Below are 20,318 nucleotides of genomic sequence, written 5' to 3' on the forward strand. Positions count from 1 at the left end.
ACTTTATTTTTTTTTGCAAATAATAATTAACTTAGAATTTCATGGCTGCAACACGTGCCAAAGTAGTTGGGAAAGGGCATGTTCACATCTGTGTTACATCACCTTTTCCTTTAACAACACTCAATAAACGTTTGGCAACTGAGGAAACTAATTGTTGAAGCTTTGAAAGTGGACTTCTTTCCCATTCTTGTTTTATGTAGAGCTTCAGTCATTCAACAGTCCGGGGTCTCCGCTGTCGTATTTTACGCTTCATATTGCGCCACACATTTTTGATGGGAGACAGGTCTGGACTGCAGGCGGGCCAGGAAAATACACGCACTCTTTTTTTTACGAAGCCACGCTGTCTTAACATGTGTTGAATGTGGCTTGGCATTGTCTTGCTGAAATAAGCAGGAGCATCTATGAAAAAGACTGCACTTAGATGGCAGCATATGTTGTTCCAAAACCTGGATGGTACCTTTCAGCATCAATGGTGCCTTCACAGATGTGTAGGTTACCCATGCCTTGGACACTAATGCACCCCCATACCATCACAGATGCTGGCTTTTGAACTTTACGTCGATAACAGAGTGGATGGTTTGCTTCCCCTTTGGTCCGGATGACACGATGTCGAATATTTCCCAAAAAAATTTGAAATGTGGACTCGTCATACCACAAAACACTTCTCCACTTTGCATCAGTCCATCTTAGATGATCTCAGGCCCAGAGAAGCCGGTGGCATTTCTGGATGTTGTTGATAAATGGCTTTCGATTTACATAGTAGAGCTTTAACTTGCACTTACAGATGTAGCAACAAACGGTATTTAGTGACAGTGGTTTTCTGAAGTGTTCCTGAGCCCAAGTGGTGATATCCTTTAGATATTGATGTCACTTTTTGATACAGTGCTGTCTGAGGGATCGAAGGTCACGGTCATTCAATGTTGGTTTCCGGCCATGCCGCTTACGTTGAGTGATTTCTCCAGATTCTCTGAACCTTTTGATTATATTATGGACCGTAGATGTTGAAATCCCTAAATTTCTTGCAATTGCATTTTGAGAAACGTTGTTCTTAAACTGTTTGACTATTTGCTCACGCTGTTGTGGACAAAGGGGTGTACCTTGCCCCATCCTTTCTTGTGAAAGACTGAGCATTTTTTGGGAAGCTGTTTTTATACCCAATCATGGCACCCACAAGTTCCCAATCAGCCTGCACACTGGTGGGATGTTCCAAATAAGTGTTTGATGAGTATTTCTAAACTTTATCAGTATTTATTTCCACCTTTCCCAACTTTTTTGTCACGTGTTGCTGGCATCGAATTCTAAAGTTAATGATTATTTGCAAAAATATAAAAAAGGTTTATCAGTCTGAACATCAAATATGTTGTTTTTGTAGTATATTCAACTGAATATGGGTTGAAAATGATTTGCAAATTATTGTATATTGTTTATATTTACATCTAACACTATTTCCCAACTCATATGGAAACGGGATTTGTTATACAATTGTAATATGTCATACAACCTATCAGGGTTTTCATAAACGCCCAAGTTTATATTTTGGGAAAAAAAATGGAAGACGTCGATTATCAACATTAGGCAACGATACTTCTGAACTCCATGCAACCTTTTAGGGGTTGATTTCTGATTTTTTTTTTTCTACATTTAAAACACTTCCGTGTGGTTCACATCAATGGTTCTCAAATGCAGAGGTGGGTAGTAACGCGCTACATTTACTCCGTTACATCTACTTGAGTAACTTTTGGGATAAATTGTACTTCTAAGAGTAGTTTTTATACAACATACTTTTACTTTTACTTGAGTATATTTATAGAGAAGGAACGCTACTTTTACTCCGCTCCATTTATCTGCAATCAGGTCGCTACTCGCTACTTTTTTTTTTATCGATCTCTTAATGCACGCTTTGTTTGTTTTGATTTTGTCAGACACGCATTCAAAGTAGGAACTACACATGCTTGCGTTTCACCAATCACATGCAGCCACTGGTGACGTTGGACCAATCAAACAGAGCCAGCTGGTCACGTGACCGTCACACGTAGAACCCGACATGTTGAAAAACTTATTGGGGTGTCACCATTTAGTGGTCAACTGTACGGAATATGTACTGTACTGTGCAATCTACTAATAAAAGTTTCAATCAATCAACTAATCAATCAAAAGTGTAAAGGAAAAAAGACACTTTTTTATTTCAACCGTACTTCTCGTCAAAAGCCTAAAGACTGATCGCCCAGTTCCCGTCTTCACAATAAAAGTGCCGATCCGTCGCGCCTGCGCTAACAAAATAAGAGTCTCCGAAAGCCAGCGCAAACAAGCGAGCAAGCTACGGAGTTTCCCGCCAATGTATTTCTTGTAAAGTGTATAAAAACGAATATGGAAGCTGGACAAATAAGATGCCAAAAACCAACGACTTTCATGTGGTATTAGACAGGAGGGAGGAACTTTTTTTCTCCTCCATTTTGAAAACCGGGACGTTATCAGCACTATACTGTCTATAATTGATAGCTGTGGTCTTACACAAATAATAAATGAACCGACGCATCGCAGCGGTAATACGATAGACCTAGTGCTTGTCAGAGGTATCACCGTCTCCAAAGTTATGATACTCCCGTATACTAAAGTAATGTCCGATCATTACCTTATAAAATTCGAAGTTCAGACTCATGTTCGGCAAGCTAATAATAATAATAACTGCTATAGCAGCCGCAACATTAATGCTGCCACAACGACGACTCTTGCGGACCTACTGCCCTCGGTAATGGCACCGTTCCCAAAGTATGTGGGCTCTATTGATAACCTCACTAACAACTTTAACAACGCCCTGCGCGAAACCATTGATAGTACAGCACCGCTGAAGTTAAAAAAGGTTTCAAAAAGGCGTACGCCATGGTTTACTGAAGAAACTAGAGCTCAGAAATTATTATGTAGAAAGCTGGAACGCAAATGGCGCACGACTAAACTTGAGGTGCACCATCAAGCATGGATTGATAGTTTAATAACTTATAAACGCATGCTTACCTTAGCTAAAACAAATTATTACTCAAATCTCATCCGCATTAATAAAAACGATCCAAAATTTTTGTTTAGTACAGTAGCATCGCTAACCCAACAAGGGACTCCTTCCAGTAGGTCCACCCATTCGGCAGATGACTTTATGAAGTTCTTTAATAAGAAAATAGAACTTATTAGAAAGGAGATTAAAGACAATGCGTCCCAGTTACAACGGGGTTATAGTAACACAGATACGATTGTATATACGGCGGATACTGCAAATATCCAAAATAGTTTCTCTCGTTTTGATGAAATAACATTAGAAGGATTGTTACAACGTGTAAATGGAATAAAACAAACAACATGTTTACTTGACCCACTTCCTGGGAAACTTATCAAGGAGCTTTTTGTATTATTAGGTCCATCAGTGCTAAATATTATAAACTTATCACTTTCCTCGGGCACTGTTCCCGTTGCATTCAAAAAAGCGGTTATTCATCCTCTCCTTAAAAGACCTAACCTCGATCCTGACCTCATGGTAAACTACCGACCGGTGTCTCACCTTCCCTTTATTTCGAAAATCCTCGAAAAAATTGTTGCAGAGCAGCTAAATGAGCACTTAGCGTTTAACAATCTATGTGAAACCTTTCAATCCGGTTTCAGGGCAAATCACTCGACTGAGACAGCCCTCGCAAAATTGACTAATGATCTATTGCTAACGATGGACTCTGATGCGTCATCTATGTTGCTGCTCCTCGATCTTAGCGCTGCTTTCGATACCGTCGATCATAATATTTTATTAGAGCGTATCAAAATACGAATTGGTATGTCAGACTCAGCCCTGTCATGGTTTAACTCTTATCTTACTGATAGGATGCAGTGCGTCTCCTATAACAGTGTGACCTCGGACTATGTTAAGGTAACGTGTGGAGTTCCTCAGGGTTCGGTCCTTGGCCCTGTACTCTTCAGCATCTACATGCTGCCGCTAGGTGACGTCATACGCAAATACGGTATTAGCTTTCACTGTTATGCTGATGACACCCAACTTTACATGCCCCTAAAGCTGACCAACACGCCGGACTGTAGTCAGTTGGAAGCGTGTCTTAATGAAATTAAACAATGGATGTCCGCTAACTTTTTGCAACTTAATGCCAAAAAAACGGAAATGCTGATTATCGGTCCTGCTAGACACCGACCTCTATTTAATAATACAACTTTAACATTTGACAACCAAATCATAAAACAAGGTGACTCTGTAAAAAATCTGGGTATTATCTTCGACCCAACTCTCTCCTTTGAGTCACACATTAAAAGCGTTACTAAAACGGCCTTCTTTCATCTCCGTAATATCGCTAAAATTCGCTCCATTCTGTCCACTAAAGACGCTGAGATCATTATCCATGCGTTTGTTACGTCTCGTCTCGATTACTGTAACGTATTATTTTCGGGTCTCCCCATGTCTAGCATTAAAAGATTACAGTTGGTACAAAATGCGGCTGCTAGACTTTTGACAAGAACAAGAAAGTTTGATCATATTACGCCTGTACTTGCTCACCTGCACTGGCTTCCTGTGCACTTAAGATGTGACTTTAAGGTTTTACTACTTACGTATAAAATACTACACGGTCTAGCTCCAGCCTATCTTGCCGATTGTATTGTACCGTATGTCCCGGCAAGAAATCTGCGTTCAAAAGACTCCGGCTTATTAGTGATTCCTAGAGCTCAAAAAAAGTCTGCGGGCTACAGAGCGTTTTCCGTTCGGGCTCCAGTACTCTGGATGCCCTCCCGGTAACAGTTCGAGATGCTACCTCAGTAGAAGCATTTAAGTCTCATCTTAAAACTCATCTGTATACTCTAGCCTTTAAATAGACCTCCTTTTTAGACCAGTTGATCTGCCGCTTCTTTTCTTTCTCCTATGTCCCCCCCTCCCTTGTGGAGGGGGTCCGGTCCGATGACCATGGATGAAGTACTGACTGTCCAGAGTCGAGACCCAGGATGGACCGCTCGTCGGGACCCAGGATGGACCGCTCGCCTGTATCGGTTGGGGACATCTCTACGCTGCTGATCCGCTTGAGATGGTTTCCTGTGGACGGGACTCTCACTGCTGTCTTGGAGCCACTATGGATTGAACTTTCACAGTATCATGTTAGACCCGCTCGACATCCATTGCTTTCGGTCCCCTAGAGGGGGGGGGGGGTTGCCCACATCTGAGGTCCTCTCCAAGGTTTCTCATAGTCAGCATTGTCACTGGCGTCCCACTGAATGTGAATTCTCCCTGCCCACTGGGTGTGAGTTTTCCTTGCCCTTTTGTGGGTTCTTCCGAGGATGTTGTAGTCGTAATGATTTGTGCAGTCCTTTGAGACATTTGTGATTTGGGGCTATATAAATAAACATTGATTGATTGATTGATTGATTCCAATCAATGCAAGTCATCAGAATCAGGTAATACACCAACTTATATTTTTGTCTTCCTTAAAGATAGGAATCTATACGTTAAACATGCATGTATATTCATTAAAACACCTTTAACATGTGAACAAAAACCGCAAAAAAAAATAAATATAAATTATATACTGTATGGTATATATATATATATGTATATATATATGTATATATATATATATATATATATATATATATATATGTATATATATATATATATATGTATATATATATGTATATATATATATATAAATATGTATATATATATATATATATATATATATATATATATATATATATATATGATATGTGTGTATGTATATGCATATATGAGGTAGATCACCTCGACTTGGTCATTTATTAAGTAATTGATAAACGTTGAAAAACCTATTGGGGTGTTACCATTTAGTGGTCAATTGTACGGAATATGTACTGTACTGCAATCTACTAATACAAGTTTCAATCAATCAATCAATCAATGAATGCCTACTGAGCCTATGGTGCTGTTAAGTTCTTGTGGCTCAATTTGCCTTAATTTATTTTTATTTTAATGTATTATTATTTAATATATACAATATTGTTTTAGTTGCTTAAGAGATATTCCTGGCTCTGAATTTGCTCATTGCTATTTTTATGTTTTTGTGCATTATTTGTCGCTGGAATCATTAAACGAACAGGTTACTCATCAGTTACTCAGTACTTGAGTAGTTTTTTCACAACATACTTTTTACTTTTACTCAAGTGAATATTTGGGTGACTACTCCTTACTTTTACTTGAGTAATAAATCTCTAAAGTAACAGTACTCTTACTTGAGTACAATTTCTGGCTACTCTACCCACCTCTGCTCAAATGGGGGTACGCATACCCCTGGGGGTACTTGAATGTATGCCAAGGGGTCTGTGAGATTTTTTTAAATATTCTCAAAATAGCAACAATTCAAAAATCCTTTATAAATATATTTATTGAATAATACTTCACAAAATATGAATGTAAGTTCATAAACTGTGAAAAGAAATGCAACAATGCAATATTCAGTGTTGACAGCTACGTTTTTTTGTGGACATGTTCCATAAATGTTGATGTTAAAGATTTATTTTTTTGTGAAGAAATGTTTGGAATTAAGTTCATGAATCCAGATGGATCTCTAGTACAATCTCCAAAGAGGGTACTTTAAATTGATGATTACTTCTATGTGTAGAAATCTTTATTTATAATTGAGTCACTTGTTTGTTTTTCAACAAGTTTTTAGTTATTTTTATTTATTTTTTCCAAATAGTTCGAGAAAGACCACTACAAATGAGCAATATGTTGCACTGTTTTACAGTTTAATAAATCATAAACTGATGATATGGGGCTGTATTTTACTTCTTCATCTCTTTTTTTCCAACCAAAAACAATTTGCTCTGATTAGGGGGTACTTGAATTAAAAAAATGTTCACAGGGGTACATCACTGGAAAAAGGTTGAGAACCACTGGTTTACATAACATGTAAACAGTGTTTTTTTGCTCAAACTGTTGCATAGAGAATGTTTTGTTTTCAAGTCGCTTTCTGACCATGTCTTATCTCTGGGAATCCTTAAAAAGCCGTTCTGGCCGAGACATATGGTACAATACAATCAGCAAGGTAGGATGGAGTGGGACCGTTTAGTATTTTAGACATAAGTAACAAAAACTTAAAGGGGAACATTATCACCAGACTTATGTAAGCGTCAATATATACCTTGATGGTGCAGAAAAAAAGACCATATATTTTTTAACCGAGTTCCGAACTCTAAATGGGTGAATTTTGGCGAATTAAACGCCTTTCTGTTTATCGCTCTTTTTGCGATGACGTCAGAACGTGACGTCTCCGAGGTAATACAGCCGCCATTTTCATTTTCAACACATTGCAAACACCGGATCTCAGCTCTGTTATTTTCCGTTTTTTCGACTATTTTTTGGAACCTTGGAGACATTATGCCTCGCTGGTGTGTTGTCGGAGGGTGTAACAACACTAACAGGGCGGGATTCAAGTTGCGCCACTGGCCCAAAGATGCGAAAGTGTCTGCTGCCTCATTGTACCAAAGTGTCTCCACATTTTACCGGCGATGACAGACATGACACAGAGATGTATGGATAACCTGCAGATGCATTTGCAACGATAAAGTCAACGAAATCACAAAGGTGAGTTTTGTTGATGTTGACTTATGTGCTAATCAGACATATTTGGTTGCGGCGTGACTGCCAGCTAATCGATGCTAACACGCTACGCAAACCGACGCTATCATGCTATTTTTTTTTTTTTTTTTTATTAAATCAACACAAAAACACACAAAATACACTTTCCATCAGTGCATCAACCCCCCCAAAGAAAACCCCTCCCTCCCCCATTCACACCCAGCCACACCCACTCACACAAAAAAGGGTTGTTTCTTTCTGCTACCAAAATGCTGGTTCCCACAACATATATAACACAGTCTGCAAGGGACATAATCATGTGTGTTTCAGGGACTGTGTGTGTCGCCGGTCCACTAACACTATCATTAATTACTATTTTTTATGTAATTGTTTTATATGATTTTACTTTCTTTTTTATCCAAAAAAAATGTCATTGTTTTCCTTTTTTTTTAATCTCATTTTATTTTATTAAAAAAAAATAAAAAAAAATAACCTTATCTTCATCAGACCAGGTTGTTAATGGAATTAGACTTGTCTAAAAGGTTTTTAAAACCAGGTCCAGTCCAGACAATGTCAAAGTGGGCCTCAGCAACACACACCCTCATCCATGTGCAACAACAAAAATTAGGGAAACAACAGATTGCATATAAGTTATAAACAAAATTACATTTTCATAAAAAGCATTTGTGTATAGTCCATATTATGTCCAAGTCAGATTCAACACACACCGTCATTTTGTACACTCAAAAAAAGGGAACACAACAACAGATAGCATATATGTTGCTGTTGTTGCATATCTATAAACATTATTACATTTTCATAATAAGCCTTTAAGGATTTCCCATCTTTTTTCATGTTTTTTGGCATCATTATCGTTGTCAATCATGTATCTTTCTAAAGTTAAAAAATACTGAATAAATGTTTTAAAGAAAGTAATACTAAGTGAATATCTATTTTTGGCCTTAAAAATAAACCTTTTACCAAGTACTATAATTATATTAACTAAGTCATGCTTGTCAATAAACTCTCCTAAAATAACAGAAACTATATCAAGCTTCATAAACAAACCAATCCTTGAACACGTTTTTTCAACTTCCACCCAAAAGGAAGACACAATATGACAATACCAAAACAAATGCAGGGTGGATTCAGATTCCTGACAGCAAAAGCGGCAATCATCTGACTCAGTCATATTCCATAGTTTTAACATTTTCCCCGTTGGTAAGAAGTTATAAATAATTTTAATTTGAAAATAACGGTTTTGCACATCGATAGTAGTTTTGTAGATTAGTTTGAATATGGCATCCCACGGCAACGGGCAGTCAAAAAAGTCCTCCCATTTTCCATATGTGTTATATGGGACAGCCTTCAAAGATTTCTTTATTAAATAAAAATTATATATTTTTTTATTAATTTTAGTTCCTTTTTGCCAACTAGAATTTCTTATTAGAGGTTTACAAACTAGTAATTTAGTAGTTCCATAATTAATTATTTGTTTCCATCTTTTCCTAATTACTCCAGTTAGTTGATTAAAAGAAAAGCTTGAACAAGCATCACCATACATAGTTCTAAATTCATCATACTTCATAATTTTACCATTCTCATTGATCATATCATTGACAAAAATTATTCCTCTTTCAAACATATTTTTCCAAAAGAAAGGCTTTCCATCTATTAAAATATTAGAGTTCATCCATATTATCTGCTGCAAAATATCATCTCTTTTTTTTTGGCACATGAAATTGAAAACACCACCATGAGTGGATTGTTTCCTTTATGAACCCCTCCATGTTTCCCAGCAGATTCTCTACATAAGAATAATGGGAGGGGATCACTTGTAAAAAAGGATACAATTTTCTTTGATACATTACATGTTTTCTGTCCAACAGGACACTTGTGTACCACTCAGTATTTAAGTACATCTTTGGAACAATTGATGCTTTTAAAGAGAGACACATAGCTTCGAGGTTGAGAAGTTTTAGGCCCCCATATTCATACTCATTGTACAAAACCTTTCTTTTAATCTTTTCTGGTTTGCCGTCCCAGACAAAATCAAAGACCCTCCGTTCATAAACCTTAAAGAAGTTTTGTGATGGAGCTGGTAATGACAAAAACAAAAAAATAAACTGAGGAATAATTAACGTGTTGACAATAGATATTTTACCATATAAGGTTAAGGATTTCCCTTTCCATAGTTGCATAATTTTGTCCAGCTTTCTTAGTCGATTATCATAATTTACTGAGCATGGATCTTCCAGATTCTCTGGTACAACAACACCAAGTATGTTAACAGGTCCATCTGTCCACAAAACAGGCACTTTGCATTCCATTCGGAAGGATGTTCCCTTTAGATTTCCGATCCTTAAAATTTTACATTTATCATAATTAAGCTTAAGCCCAGATTGCTGTGAAAATATATCCAAAAGATCAAGGAGGTTCCGCAAACAATGAGGATTGGGGCTGATAAAGAAGCTTGTATCGTCTGCATACATTGTTATTTTACTTTCACTATTATTATTGCTGAGCCCTTCAATATTTCGATTCAATCTAACTTTAATCGCCAATATTTCCATAGCAATAATAAATAGGTATGGAGACAAAGCGCACCCTTGTTTTAGACCTCTTAATAGAGGTATTGTCCCAGAGATGTATCCATTATTGATAATTTTACAGTTAGTTTTATTATATAGTGTCTTGATCCAATGTAATAGAGAGTTGCCAAAATTGAAAAAAACTAAGCTTTTACAAATAAAATCTAAGCTAATTTTGTCAAAAGCCTTCTCCAGGTCGGCTACAAAAATTAAGCCTCTTTTATTCTCCATATTATAATTTTCAATAATTTCTAATAACTGTCTAATATTATTTCCTATGTTTCTTCCTTGTAGGAAACCTGATTGATCTTGGTGAATAATATTTGACAAAACAGACTTAAGTCGTGTAGCCAAACATTTTGCCAGTATTTTAGCATCATAACATTGAAGTGTTATTGGTCTCCAATTTTTAAGATAAACTGGGTCTTTATACTGACCATTTATTTCCTGTTTCAACAATAAAGAAATAATACCTTCTGTTTGAGTGTTAGACAAATAACCTATTTTATATGAGTAATTAAAACTAGAAAGCAATGGTTTCTTAATCTCTTCATAAAATACTTGATAAACCTCAATAGGTATTCCATCTAATCCTGGGGTTTTCCCTGGATGAAAAGATTTAACAGCTTCCACAAGTTCTTCCTCTCCAATGAGGCCTTCACATAAAAGGCTTTCCTCAGAATTCAATTTTCTTTCATAATTTTCTGGAAAAAAATTTGTAGTTTTAGGAGGATTTACCGGATTAGAAAAAATATTTTTAAAGTAATTTTCCATTTCTTTCAACAATGTGGTGTGCGTATTCAATACCTTTCCATTTGTTTTAATAAGCTTGGAAATGTTCTTTTTAGAACGATTTTTTGTTTGGATATTTAAGAAGAATTTAGAACACTTCTCACCTTTTTTCATCCAGATTGCTCTGTTGCAGTCATAACTTTTCAATAAATTTTTTTCAACTAAGTCTGCTAACTCTTCTTGTTTGGCTGTAAAGGAATTTAGTTGCTCACTAGTTGGATTATCATTACCATCTATATTTTTTTGTAAGTCCTCAATTTCTTTCTTTAATTCCTGTTCTGCCATTTTAAATTGTTTTTTTTTCCATGAAGAGTACGCAATTGCGTATCCCCTAAAACAACATTTGAAGGCTTCCCAAACTGTTTGAGGGTTTGATGATCCTACATTGTTTTTAAAAAAGTCAGTAATAAATTGCTTTGTTTTTTCAATAAATGTATCATCCTGTATAAGCATTTGATTAAACTTCCAATATCCGGGTCCACGTGTATTATCTTCAATTGAAATAGTTAATCCTATACAATTATGATCCGAACGCAATTTATCATCGATTGATATTGCAGTTACTTTGTTTAGCAATGAAAATGATATCAAAAAATAGTCAATACGACTTGCCTGGTTTTGTCTTCTCCATGTATACCGTACTAACCTATCATGCTATTTACCGGCGGTGCTAAAGCAGACATGACACAGAGATGTATGGATAACCTGCAGAAGCATTTGCAACGATAAAGTCAACAAAATCACAAAGGTGAGTTTTGTTGATGTTGACTGCCAGCTAATCGATGCTAACATGCTATGCTAATCGATGCTAACATGCTATTTACCGGCGGTGCTAAAGCAGACATGGCACAGAGATGTATGGATAACCTTCAGATGCATTTGCAACTATATTACGTTTCCTTCCACCCACATTTAATGCGAAAAAAACACCTACCAATCGAAGGATTTAAGTTGCTCCAGTGTCACGAGATACGAAAGTCCTGATCGTTTGGTCCGTACATTTTACCGGCGATGCTAACGCAGCTATTCGACCATGCTATGGCTATGAATAGCGTCAATAGCTATTCGCTCAATAGCTTCAGTTTCTTCTTCAATACTTTCATACTCCAACCATCCGTTTCAATACATGCGTAATCTGTTGAATCGCTTAAGCCGCTGAAATCCGAGTCTGAATCCGAGCTAATATCGCTATATCTTGCTGTGCTATTCGCCATTGTTTGTTTACATTGGCAGCACTGTATGACGTCACAGGGAAATGTATAGTCGCATCGCAAATAGCGAAAATCAAGCACTTTAAAGCTTTTTTTTGGGATTTTCCAGGACCGGTAAAATTTTGAAAAAAACTTCAAAAAATACAACAAGCCACTGGGAACTGATTTTTATTGTTTTTAACCCTTTTGAAGTTGTGAGAATGTTCCCCTTTAAAGTCACATCTTAAGTGCACAGGAAGCCAGCTCAGGTGAGCCAGTATAGGCCTAATTTGATCAAACTTTCTTGTTCTTATCAAAAGTCTAGTAGCCGCATTTTGTACCAACTGTAATCTTTCAATGCTAGACATAGGGACACCCGAAAATAATATGTTACAGTAATCAAGACGAGACATAAACGCATGAATAATGATCCCAGCATCGGTGGTGGACAAAATGGGATGAATTTTAGCGATATTACAGAGATGAAAGAAGGCCGTTTTAGAAACATTCCTAATGTGTGACTCAAATGTTTTGTATAATTTTTTGGTTGTCAAATGTTAAGGTGTTAATATTAAATAGGCGCCCTAGTCTATCAGGACTGATAATCAGCATTTCCGTTTTCCTTGCGTTAAGATGCAAAATGTTTCTGGACATCCATCCATTTCCTACCGCTTGTCCCTTTTGGGGTAACGGGGGGTGCTGTAGCCTATCTCAGTTGGACATTCATTGTTTAATTTCAGTTAGGCAGGCCTCCAAGTGACTACAATCTGGCGTGTTGGTCACCTTTAGGAGCATGTAGAGTTGGGTGTCATCAGCATAGTATTTGCGTATGATCTCACCTAGCAGCAGCATAAATATGCTGTAAAGTGCAGGGCCAAGAACCGAACCCTGTGGAACTCCGCACATTACCTTGACAAACTCAGAGGTCACGTTATTATGGAAGACACACTGCATCCTCTTAGTAAGATAGGAGTTTAACCCAGATTAGGCAAAGTCTGATATACCAAAACATGTTTTGATACATTTTAATAGAATGCTAAAATGGACGGTATCGAAAGCAGTGCAAAGATAAAGTATCAGCAACAAGGATGACACATCAGCATCCTATATAGATCAGCTATTGATCATTAGTCACTCTTGCAAGGGTTGTCTCCGTAGAGTGATCTGCCCTGAAACCAGACTGAAAGGGTTCAGAGTGATTGTCAGATGCTAAGTGTTTATTTAGCTGCTGTGCAACATTTTTTTTCGAGGATTTTCGAGATAAAGGGAAGGTGGGACACCGGTCGGTAGTTAGTATGAGGTCAGGATTGAGGTTAAGTCTTTTGAGCAGAGGATGAATAACCATTTTTTTTATGCTAAGGGAACAGTACCGTAGGAAAGTGATAAGTTAATAATATTTGGCACTGATGGTCCTGTGGAGGAGCAGCAACTTCACTCTGCACTCCTCCCATATGACATAACTTCTCAACTTATTTCTAAGGAAGAACCCCACCACACGATGAAAGAAACTCATTTCGGCTGCTTGTACCCAACCATCACGGTGGTCCTGCGGTCGGCGCCATAAAGCATGTTGGTCCTGCAGACGCTGCCATTCACCCCAGTGTGCCTGCGGAGGCCGCCATCAACCCCGGTGGGCCCCCTGACGCCGGCAGATGAGACACCTGCTCCTTTAGTTCCATGCCCACGCCGGCAGACATGCCGCCTGCTCCATGGCTCCGCCCACTCCGGGAGATAGGCGGCCTGCTCCTCTGGCTCCGCCCACGCCGACAACATCGTCTTCCTCGTCTCTGGCTTCGCCCACGGTCACGATATCGTCTTCCTCGTCTCTGGCTCCGCCTACACCGACATCAGCTTCCCTGTTTCTGGCGGACCGTCCCACAGCTTCGCCAGCATCTCCAGCATTGTCGCCTCTGCAGCCTCCAGTTGGCCTGACGCACATGCAGCCATCAGGCCCCGGCATGCGGCCCTCTCGTCGGACACGGATGTGACCGTTCCCTGGGCGACTGCCTCGCCAATTGCTGCAGTGTTCAACTCGCCGTCGCCACCTGACTCTTTCCCGCTGGTTGCGGGGACACTTGGCCTGGCAGCCCACCGCTTTGTCCTCCCTCTGCCCTCCCATGACTTTGGACTTTTTTTTTTCCTTAGCACGTCTGGTATCCGTTATCAGAAGGGGGGCTACTGTCAGGCTTGTCACTGACATTTTGGTTATGTTATGTTTTTTCCTCTGTTTGTGTTTTATTTCCTGTCGGCGCTCTTATTTTGGTTCCTTTTCCTGCACGTCTCCCTGAGCACTTGTTTCCCTCACCTGTATTGATTGGCAGTCTGACACACCTGGTGGCATTTGCCAATCAGGCTGCTATTTATACCTGCCTCGCCCCCCAGTCAGTGCTGGGTTAATGTTTGCTGTGAGCTGTTCCTGTTTGCTGGTTCCTGATAGCTGTTTGCAGTTTGCTGTCTCCTGGCTCCTTGTTCCTTGGTTTTCCGTTAGCTGTTTCCAGTTTGCCTGTTTCCTGATTCCTGTTTTCCCGCATTTTCTTTTGGACATTAAATTATTATTTCCTGCATCCAGCCTGCTGTCTCTGCATCTTGGGGTTTGTCACCACCACTTCCTAACAGACTGCTTCCAGAGTCCTAGCTGTGCGTCGAAGTGAGACAGAAAAGATCCAGCTGTAACTTCCCTACCTTGTGCACCAGCTCAGGCTCCTTGCCCCCCAGCAAGGTGACATTCCACCTCCCAAGAGCTAGCTTCTGTAGCTGAGGATCGGACCACATATGGCCCTGCTTTTGACTGTCGCCCAACTTACAGAGCACCCGACTTCTATGGCCCTTCCTAGGGGTGATAAGTCCATTAAAAGGGAGGAGCCACGTTGCCTCTTCAGGCTGTGCTCGGCTGGGCCCCACGGGGCACCAGGCGCTTGGCATTGAGCCCCAGCTCCAGGCCTGCCTCAAGAGAGGGGCACCCGGTGACCCACGTTCGGGCGAGGGAAACCACGGTCTTTGATATTGTCCATTCATAGAAGTATTTGAACTGCTATTTGTCGAGTCCCTCACCTAGGACTTGTTGGTCATGGGAGACCCTACCAGGGGCATAGAAGACCCCAGACAACATCACTCCTAGGATCATTGGGACAAGCAAACTCCTCCACCACAATAAGGTTGCAACTCAGGGAAGAGGAAAGCTCAATCATCATAATTCCGTGATAAGAGATTGATATTGTCCATTCATAGAAGTATTTGAACTGCTGTTTGTCGAGTCCCTCACCTAGGACTTGTTGGTCATGGGAGACCCTACCAGGGGCATAGAAGACCCCAGACAACATCACTCCTAGGATCATTGGGACAAGCAAACTCCTCCACCACAATAAGGTAGCAGCTCAGGGAAGAGGAAAGCTCAATCATCGTAATTCCATGATAAGAGAGCACAGCTTGTAGGTTCAATGCGCATAACTGAATAGCTTAGTTGCTCAGACAGTAATGTGTTTATAGAAGTTTAGATTGGGCTATGTTCTTTTTAACTGAGAAAGACGGATATCTCTAGTTTTCATGTTAGCATTTAAAATAGCGGGCAGGCACCAGTCAGTCGTGAAGTAGGCCTGTGCTGTATACTGGTACTAATAAAGTACCGCAATACTATTTAATTGAAATCTCCCGTTGAAAAATACAGGTACCGTTCTTTCATCCGAATGCCACTGTTCGGCGGTGACTACAGAGCCGAAGTGCAAGTTGTTGAGTGTGTCAAAACACACACACAAAGGGCATACAATCAATGACATCTTGGAGAGGAAGAATGGCAAAAAATTGAAATTCTACTGGTTAATAAAGAGGGTGATGAAGCACAATTTGGAGGTATTTGGGCTTCAAAACTAACAATAAACGGGATTCTTTAAACAAGGAGGCGTCAAGCTGCAAGTGTTGCTTTAAAACACACCTCGCCAAATGTGGCAATTAGTATTACCACCTTTGCTTCAACCATACGTAAACATTTAAATAGTAGGCGTTCAGATCTGCCCAAGGAGTTTTAAAGAGTGACAGGTAATAATGTAGTTGTTACACCTGTCCTGCTGTTCGGCTTTGGTGCAGACCGTAGTCGAGGAGCACAGGACAGTCGTTCCTTCCAGGGCGGATGTATTGGTCGGGGATAACACCCTTCACTTTACCTGGCACTGGATCTGCTACACTCTGCTTTCGGGTCTGAATGACAAGGCCGCTGATTTGTGACATTCTGGTTGCTTTATTATTAGCTTTGCAGGACACAACCGGACCCGTTCATCACTCTACTGCACAGTGCACGCGTTTCTTCTTTCTCTCTTTACTTGCCCACTCACTCACTGACATCACTCAGTCAACTCGTTGCCATTCTCGCAAACATACATACTGTATGCTACTCTCATGAGCTAACCAGCTCCCCTGTTGTGCACATGTAGATACATAGACGCGCACACAGCTGCTTGGCTTGATGTTGAATATAGGCAGAGTAAAGACCACCCCTCTAACGTCAACTACTGCAAGTGAAAATAGTACATTTTTAAACAAATTCCTACAATTTGTGTTTTATCTTTAACGATGTGTGTTTTGCCTGCTACATGCCTTATCTGTGTGCATGTATCCATAGTTTTGATTTTAGTACATACTAATAATTGTATTTTTCTTAAAGAACAGACCAGGAGTGGCAACTATAAATCATGAATAATTTAACATAATGTCAGTAAAACTTTGTTCTATTTTAACCTAATCATTGATTATGACAGAGTTTATATAATATGGAAGATATTAAATTGTTCTTTGAGTGCAACCAGGAAAGCCCAATGTGTTTAGCCCAATGTGTTTAATGCCTTTTAATTTATATTTTAACCTTGTAAAATTGTTATTTGAGTACAAATTTGTTATTTTATTGTAAGATTTCCTGTTTTGATACTTTATTTGGAAAAGTATCGCATAGTATCGATATATATTTTGGGACCGGTACCGGTACAAAATTATTGGTATCGACACAACCCTAGTCGTGAGTATATCAAAGTGCAGTTATCAATCTCGGTTTTTAGATCAGTTTAATTTAAAAGGATAATACTAACCGTCAAGAATGTTGTCGCCGTCATCATTATTACGTTTATTGTTACATCCCTACAATATAGTTTTGTTTCCCGGTGAAAAATCCAAACACTGATTCCTAGTAGTTGTAGTTCTGATTGGATCCCCACTGTGATTTACCCCCGCCCCTCTCCTGCATGATACTTTATTTGGATGGATTCCTAACTTGTCCACTCGTCAAAAGACAAAATTAAATATGATTGGATTTCGTCTCTGTCAAAATTTTTGTCTCGTTTTTATTTTCGTCTAATAAATAGTCAATTAATTTCATCACTGTTTTTGTCGACGTGCATTTGTTGTGATTCGTTATCGTCCTACTTTAGTCAGGGGAAAGTAGGATGATGATAACTAAGGCAACATTTTTATTACCTGGGAGTAACCTTGGACAACCTTCTGTGTGGAGTTTGCATGTTCTCCCCGTGACTGCGTGGGTTCCTCCCACTTCCAAAAACATGCACCTGGGGATACGTTGATTGGCAACACTAAATAGGCCCTAGTGTGTGAATGTGAGTGTGAATGTTGTCTGTCTATCTGTGTTGGTCCTGCGATGAGGTGGCGACTCGTCCAGGATGTACCCTGCCTTCCGTCCGAATGCAGCTGAGATAGGCTCCAGCATCCCCCGCGACCCCGATCGGGACAAGCAGTAGGAAATGGATGGATGGATGGATGGAACCTTGGACAATAAACTCACCCTTGATCAGCACACCACAGACATTCAAAAAAGAAGTCAACAAAGACTGTCAGCTCTCCGTAAATTTAAAGGACTATACGTTGCACCTCACCTCCTGTTATTACTGTACCAAATCGTTGTTCAACCCATCCTTCTGTACTGTTCCACATCTTTCTCCACTATGCTTTCTGTAACCAACCGGCCCAAACTCACACGCATTACAAACACACCAACTAAAATCATCAGCCTACCCACACCCAACATCTCAGATCTAAACCACAGGTCCATCATTCGACCGGCAAACACAATAGTCCAGGATATCACTCACCCACCACACCTCTACGTCATCCCACTACCATCAGGGCGCAGGTACAGAACCATTAAATTCCAGAGGGCCCGCCTGGGGAAAAGCCTTATCCCTGCAGCTATTGCCGCCCTAAACGCAGGCCAGGCCGACCTGTCTGACAAGCCTGTAAATGTGTTGGTGCCATCACTGTCATATATAATGTCTTTTTGCTGTTTTTGTCTGTGATGTATAATGTTTATAGTCTAAATGTACGGTCAGTGAAAACCCATCCATCCATTTCTACCGCTTATTCACTTTGGGGTCGCTGGTGCCTATCTCAGCTACAATCGGGCGGAATGCGGGGTACCAATAAATCTAAATCTAAATCTATTTCAACAAAATGAACCCTGCCACCGGATAGCAAGGAAGAATGCCCGGCTCATTTTGATAGGTGAAATTGAGTCAAACGTCACTAAAGCTAACATTGGATTGGCGAAACCGAGTCATGTAAAAGTGCCGGCCAGAAAACGGCTGGCTGACAAATGGATTTGTCTTTGCAAGTTTTAGTCAATAGATTTTTAATATTTATGATATCAATAAATGTAATGATTGGAATGAAACTCAATGTAACAGAGTAAAAGTAGTGTTTCTTCGTCAAAAAAATACTCAAGTGAAAAGTATGTTACATTAAAACTACTCTGGAAACTACACTTTTTTTCAAAATGTCTCTAAAGTAAATGTAACAGAGTAAATTTAGCGCTTAACTACTAGGTAAGAAAAGTTGTATTTGCATAATACAGTGTAGGTTCGCTTTAAGCTTTGGACAATAATAAACCAATTATCAAGTCATAAAACTGTGAATTGCTATTTTTAAAGACATACATTACATCTACATCATATTGTATCGGACTAGACTGCATGCAATGCTGTTGTCATGTATAGTGTATTGTTGTCCTTCATGGTGTTTCAGGTGCAAGGCAGGGTACACGTCATCACAGGGCCAACACTATGAAGCTTAATTTGTGTCTTTATTGTGAAAGCTTTTTTTTTGGCACTGGATTTATGAAACGGAATTTTTTTTCGTTTTAACATTGGGGACTCATTGCTTGTTTGTTTTAACATCAAATTATGCGGACAATTTAATTGAAATAACAAATTTGCTGGCAAAATGCGTGTGTTTAAAAAGTAAGTGTTTTTAAATCATGTATTATACTATTGAGCGGTGTATAAAAATTCTGTGTAAAAAAACTCAGAGTATAAAAATGCAGTGTTTTAAAATGCGTTGTAAAAAAAAATCAGTGTAAGAAAATTCAGTGTAAAAAAAATAATTCAGTGTCAGAAAATGTGCTGCTGCAAAAGGCAATACTCACTTCCTGAAGCAAACAGAGTCAGACTGAAGCAATCGATCTTGTCTCAGAACCAGCCAATAAGGTGTCAAGTTTGAAGTCGTGGCACGGATCTTGCAAAACGTCATAAAAAAAGCAATTAACTGGGCTCCCTTGGCATTATACAGCATTATTTACATTTCAATGCGGCCAGCTGGATATTTTCTAGCTATAGAAATGATTCCACTGGTTAGAAACTGCACTTTTGAGTGACATATAAAGCTCTGCCTCATGCAGACCAGAAGAGAATGGGGAATAGTGGGTGGGAAAAAAAGCCTGATAGCGAGTGTCAGAGGGAGGTAGACTTCTACAGTTAAGTTCTGCAGTAGTGATATTATATCAAATATGTGGATGTTCTTTTTTACCCTTGGCGTTTATGTTTCGCCGCGTTTGTTGCATCTTTGTTGTTCTTGCTCAATAATAAAAGATGTCGATCAAGGAAGTGGTCCGGAAAGTAAAGGGGCAAAGTTGATATATTCTCAATATTCAGTGTTTTATTGTTCATACTTCATATTGTAAATCCCACTTTCTATGTTTTATGTACATTCTGACAGTCATAATTCACTAAAGTTTACTTAGTTTTTTTAAATGGTCTGTTTAGGTTTTTACTGGATTTGTGAAAACAAATTTTTTTGCTTGCAAACTTTAGCATTACACTTACTCGAGAAACAGTTTGCATCCGGTAAAAACGTGTAAACTGTGGTACCGCTGTTGGTACTTGAAGGTGTTTA

The 20,318-nt window shown here is 39.2% G+C and overlaps 1 long non-coding RNA gene across 3 annotated transcripts in view; it reads right to left on the bottom strand.

The window, feature by feature from the left end:
- The window catches only part of LOC133549745 (uncharacterized), a 57,061-nt gene that overhangs the window by 29,594 nt on the left and 7,149 nt on the right, over window positions 1-20,318 (bottom strand). For 2 of the 3 annotated variants that reach the window (XR_009806164.1, XR_009806163.1), the window contains exon 2: window positions 19,573-19,661. The exons of the other annotated variant lie outside the window; for it this stretch is intronic. This is a non-coding gene — a long non-coding RNA (uncharacterized LOC133549745). The remainder of the gene's footprint in view (window positions 1-19,572; window positions 19,662-20,318) is intronic. 3 annotated transcript variants of the gene reach the window in all.

The sequence above is a fragment of the Nerophis ophidion genome, linkage group LG03 (genome assembly GCF_033978795.1).
Source record: "Nerophis ophidion isolate RoL-2023_Sa linkage group LG03, RoL_Noph_v1.0, whole genome shotgun sequence".
Lineage (NCBI taxonomy): Eukaryota > Metazoa > Chordata > Actinopteri > Syngnathiformes > Syngnathidae > Nerophis > Nerophis ophidion.